Raw genomic sequence first — 6,000 nt, 5'->3', positions numbered from 1 at the left:
AGCTCAAGTGTACATTTTATCTACACTACAGTGGTTATGTGGTAGCACTATACCTTCAAAGAAGAAAAGAAAGTAAATATAATTAGACAACTATACCTACAAATGGATCCCAAAGGAGACAAGAGCACATACAGACTAAGGAGGAGTACTGAATTACAAAAATGGATAAGCTAAATAAAAAATCCGACTGGTCTTCCGGCTGCATCCCACAGTCCAAAATTACCGCCCTGTTTGATGGACACGCCCACTTTGTGATGTCAGTGCGTGCCCCATCGCTGGTATCATCTTTCTTTAAACACTACACACTTTCCCCTGTCCCTGTCATATTTTTTTTTCTTGTTGGAGTGGTAAGCTGCAGTCAGTTTTGTTCCTTGAAATTTTGAGTAAAGGGTTCGCATTTTCTTCTGGACTGACTCTTCTGCGGGTAGTCGATCGGTATGTGTCCTCCTTTTTTTACCAGGTCCTTCCTAATTTTATCGATTTTTCTGTTAAATCACCAAGGATCATAGTCAGTGAATAAATGCCAGACCATAAGAGTGTCAGACTTCTTATTGTTTAGGGAACGCAACTTTGTGTGCGGGAGCGCAAGGTTACTTTTTTGTTTTATTTTATGTTTCCCCTTCCCCTGGTAATGCAATTGTTTTTATTATTTTTCTGTTAAATCATGAAGTTTATTGTCAGTCAGTCAGTAACGCCAGACATTAGAGTTGATTTAGTTCTTCAGGAAGTGCATGTTGAGGCACACCTAATGGGATGGCGGTGTGTCTTTTTATGTTTTCCAGACCATCGTAATATTTAGCCTTTTCCAGTTAATTTAATATTGTCATCCAGTGCTGCCAGACTTTTGAGTTTGATAGTTCTTGTTCAGGAAGTGCATGTTGCCGCACACCTGCCCGGATCGCGATGTCCCTTTATTATTATTATAGTATTATTATTTGACTGACTTTTGTTATACGTAACTCCTTTCTTGTTAAATCACTGATCGTACTGTTAGGGATGAATCGCAGACATTAGCGACTGAAACGTCTTATTGTTTTAGGAAATGCATGTAAGTGCACAGGTGCACAATTTGTTTCTGTCGCTCCCAATAAGATGATTTTGTGGTAAATCTCGGAAGATAATAGTCAATAATGCCAGACATTAGAGGTGATTAGTTCTTGTTCAGGAAGTGCGTGTTGTGGCACACCTGATGGAATCACGATGTGCCTTTTTATTTTTCCCGACCATTGTAATAGTATTAAAAGCTTTTTCATGTTAAATCACTTTAGATTATTGCCAACCAGTACTGCCAGACATTCGAGTTTGCGAACGTTTTATTGCTCAGGAATTCACACTTGTTACACGGTGCTTCTATAACGTGATCGCTCCTGTCCTTTGGAATAAGTAGTATTCTCTGGTAAATCACTGAGTATTATAATCAGTTAATACTGCCAGAGTGAAATTTTTGTTAGTTATTAATAATATGCATAGGAAAAATACCAGTAAGCGGGATTCTTCATTCAAAATTGCAGCACAACCTGCTCAAATACAGCACAGGCAGTGGCGGTATTCTAACGCTTTGCTTGCACAAATAAACTCCTTTTACTTCATAGTACAATGCATCATTTTTTGTTTTCAATATTATATATGCACAACTCTAATGTGCAACATCCTGTACAACCCTTTCTATTTAACATTCCAGTAACTTTGGGACAATGCACATTTCAGTTAGCATTCTACTTTGTGCAGAAATGTTTTCCGTAGATCCCCCGTAAAGTGAGCTTGCCTAGAAGACCATGCCAGTTAACAAACAGATAAAAATATTTTACATTTATGTGAGTACCAGGCCAACTGGCATTAGGTTTATTGTTCTAATTACCTGACTATGCCTCCAGTAACTAGGAATTAAATGTGTGAATATGTGAGAGAGTAGGCATGAAGGAGTGGGATAAGGTTTTAGCTATCCTGGGGAAAATGTTTGCCTTCCTTAGGGCACTATAGTCCCTGGCAGGAAGTTGTGGTGGGGTTTAGCTTCATACTTGCTTGTTGGTACCAGCTAATCCCAGAGCCTGAACATGCAGGTTACCGTAGATGCATAGCACTCTTAGTTACTACACTCAACAGCTGTCAGAGCATAGAAGAGACTTTATCAGGTAATCTTCTTCAAGGCATACAATGCTGATTATAAAAGCCAGTAGGATTTGCAGTCCTTGTGCAGACTGTGAGTTAGGATTTTAAGAGTTATGGAGACAGAAGTGATAAGGAGCTATGGGTCTGTCAAAGCTGACAATAAACATGTATTCCATTCCACTATACTTTTATACTTTTCAAGGGTGATAGTGTACCCTTTTTCTATTTCCCAATGCCCAGTAATGCAGAGTATACTTTCTAGGCTGCCTCTGAGGTGTATGGACAATATGCCAGTAATTAAAGTTTCATACCTTTTCTTGTTCTTGTTCAGGAAATGCAACATTCTTTTAGCTTCTGCAGTGAGAGTAACATTCTATTAACCTATGCAGTGAATTACAGTAATATTAACATATGCAGTGAATTATAGTAACATTCTGTTATGCATGCAGTGAATAAGAGTAACATTCTATGAATTTATGCAGTGAATTAGAGTAACATTTTATAATTGTTCCTTGATTTTGGGTCATTGTCCCCATTACTTTTGCCAATGTCCATAAGTATTTTGCACCCAAAGTGTAATTCACATAAGTATCTAATGTATCCAAACACATACAAATACATATTCACAAGTGGTATGCTTTTAAAAGTGCCATGTGCATCAATAATCTGATAAATCTGATGAATATGTGTTTGTGTATATACACTGCAATGTGTGCGTGCACATACACACACACACGAAGACATTACACTGTATTGCAGTGTACACTGTGCTTCCTTTGAGGTTTATAGTCAGGCAGTCAGTAATGCCATAGTTTCATTCCTATTGTTAATCCACAGCTGAAAAATGAAAGATTAAGGCTCTCTCATCCTAACAATCTTCATCGACTTCTTCAGAACCAAATAAAATACATTGAGACTTACATTTAAATACTACAGTTTGTTTGGATGAAAGAGCTTAGGCTTTACTACAAATGCAGAGCTGAAAACTTAAATTGTTTTTAGCTACTAGTTTTGGTTTTGACTGCCATTACCTCGCTCTGCATCTTTTGTGGTTAACTGTTGTTGCAGTGCAGTTTTGTCTTGCCATTTGTGTTGAGTTTCTTACTTGTTATTGTTTTGGAAAATGTATACTTGCTATTGTTGTATTAACTTTCTAAATGAATTGGACTAACATTTACAAATTGTTTCTTGATTTTGGGTCCCCCCCATTACTTTTGTCTTCGTATAGAATCCTTCAGCAGAGAAAGTGAAAGGTATGGTTTTAGTTGTGGTGATGGTACACAGCAAACCTCCATGAAATATGAAGTGTGTGTTTGCCTATGCAAACATCTGGGCAATACACCCCCTCACACACACACACACACACACACACACACACACACACACACACACACTTGAATGGATTGTAGTATACACTTCCTAGGCTGCTCTGGAGGTTTATGTGGCAGTCAGTAATTCCAGACATTCAAGTTTAGGCACACAGGAACAATACTACACAGCATAAAATAGGGCAATAAGAGGTTAGCCATACAGACCTTTAGGATGACAAATTTAAAAGTTTTTGCCATCCTTTGAGTGCTAAATACGGTCCATGTCCCAAATCAAACAGAGCAATACATGACATCCCTGATATAATTTGTGTCTACCCATCCAGCCATCAAGATTAGCCATAAAGGGAGACAAATTAGAACTTTGCTTGACTTTCAGTAGTGACTTGTTCTATAGGCTAGAAATACATTATGTTAAGAACCTATTCCTTCCAACATGTCACATTTATTTGTCAGTATTCATTAAGGTCCCTAGTACAAGTGTTTATAGAGCCACTGTGTTTTGAAGAAATGTCAAGTAAGATTGGGTTTTTCCTGGCTTGAAAAGTGTGACACAGGTCACCTTAGAGCAGTCAGGAGACCACTGAGGATAAAAGAGTTGTACTAATCTGTCTTAATTGCTGAAGGACTTAGGACCGTTATTTATTTATTTGTGGTTATAATCACTGAGATCTTTTCAGATGAGCTACATGCTTGAATTTATGCATACCCGAGGTGGCTTTGTTTTCAATGATGGGTCTGATATGGGAAGAGTACAGTGGTAAGATGACTTCTTTGGAGTTTGAAGGCTTGATAGAAGAACCTCTTCACTATAATGGAGTCATGATAATGAAATAAGAGGTAGTTCACATTATTATACAGGTCTCTTATGACCTTATCTGTTTGAAGAGGAGTGCCACTTATAACAAGTGATGCAGAAACAGCTTTTTGCCAAATGCAACTGTGTTGCATTTTTTTGCATTTAGCTTGAAACTTTTTTCCAGAACATTGGGTATGTGCATATTCCAGCCCTTTTTTGGAGTAGTTCAGTGTCTGTGGATGAGAGGATAACAGTACCCAGCTTACAGCTATCAACAAACTTGGTCAACCACATTTCAGTGAGATTGGCTTGTGTGTGCAAAATAAGTGTCTGTGAGTTAGACACTGTAATCTAACAGGCACTGATGTAGGTGTCTACATCAAGGTTTTCTAACTTTTAAATAATACCAGCATGGGGGATGATGTCAAAAGCCTTGGTCAGTCAAGATAGGCAACGTGCTCAGAGTGACTACTGTCCATAGCCTCTGTAACCTTTTTCAAATTAGTTTATTAAGTTCAGAAGACACCACCTATACTTCACCAAAACAATGAGTGGGCTGTACATCAGGTAAGTTGCCTATGTCTGCAGAAATCAGTTTTGCTATAATATGTTCCTGATGGACCTGTAATTGCCCGAGTCTGTTGAGGGGCCACCTTTGTGTAGAGTAGTCACCATGGCTGCTCTCCAGTAATCGGGACAAACCCTGTGGATAGACTGAGGTAGAACACTTGTAGAAGCTTGGTTAGTTGCATACAAGACATTGATGAGAATACACTCTTGTATGTTATCTGTGCCCACAGAAAGATGAAAGTTAGCTTTTGAGAGGGAATCTAAGACTTATTCCAAAGTGGTTATGGGGAAACAAAATGTTTAGGATAGTAGGCACAACAAAGTGGTGGGAAGGATAAAGTTAGCAGTAAATTTGTCTGCTAATATAGTGGCTATATTCTTTGGATTGGAGTGTGTAATGTTGTTTTGGATGAACTGAATGCATTGTTTAACATTATTCCTTAATTTCATGACACAACTGAAGAACATTTGTAGTTTCCATTGATATCTGTTGACCTTAAGTCCATGCTCTGCCGTACTTTCTCTTATAGTGCTCTTGGGTTCTATGCTGGCATGTTGGGGTGTGGTCTTCAGGTAGGTGGATAGGGATTTCTTACAACTTTGCATTATTTTCTTACTTTTGTCACACAGTTTATTAATATTGGAGTTTTACCAGGGAAATTTATTCCTGAATTTTCTATTTTATTTATGGCATAGTTTTACAATGTCCTCCAATGTACTGGCATTAACAAAATGCAATCCATACTGAGCATGTCCATTTTTAGAGATCTAAATGCATCAGTCAGTGCTTGGGTTATTAATTCACGACAGGAAGGATTTGGTTTGATGTTTAGCCCCTCAATGGCATGATGGCAAGGACCATGATCTTTGGGGGACATTGATAGAAATCTGTAGCTAGCAGTGAATTAATAATTGTATTTAAGTGTGAGCTGGTTCTGCAGAAGCTCCATATTATTCTAATAAGGTGATGGTGTTTCTGACAAATGTACATACTCCCCTGCAGTTACCCAAGGGTCAGAAGACAGGATAGGTGCTATATTCTGGTATAGAGCAAATGCTGTCATTGTACCGAAACTCGTAACTACAGAAATATGAATCTGCTTGAGTTGCAGGAGGACCTCAAATTCTGTCATCTTTTTGTTTAGGCTCCCATTATTAAGTAGTGCCACTATGCTGTTGTCTGACTTTGGGGTA

General features: G+C 38.2%; 1 protein-coding gene across 2 annotated transcripts in view; it reads left to right on the top strand.

Annotated features, from left to right (window-relative positions):
- The first annotated feature begins 284 nt into the window (after positions 1-284).
- Positions 285-6,000, top strand: part of SCNN1G (sodium channel epithelial 1 subunit gamma) — a 1,228,370-nt gene continuing 1,222,654 nt past the window's right edge. For both annotated transcript variants that reach the window (XM_044089818.1, XM_044089817.1), the window contains exon 1: positions 285-435. The gene's annotated coding sequence lies outside the window, so the exon portion shown is untranslated. The remainder of the gene's footprint in view (positions 436-6,000) is intronic.

Source organism: Protopterus annectens, chromosome 12.part0 (assembly GCF_019279795.1).
Source record: "Protopterus annectens isolate FY-2018-M chromosome 12.part0, PAN1.0, whole genome shotgun sequence".
In the NCBI taxonomy this organism is placed as follows: domain Eukaryota; kingdom Metazoa; phylum Chordata; order Ceratodontiformes; family Protopteridae; genus Protopterus; species Protopterus annectens.
The sequence above is the reverse complement of the archived record's forward strand: the minus strand, read 5'-3'. Positions and strand labels throughout refer to the sequence as shown.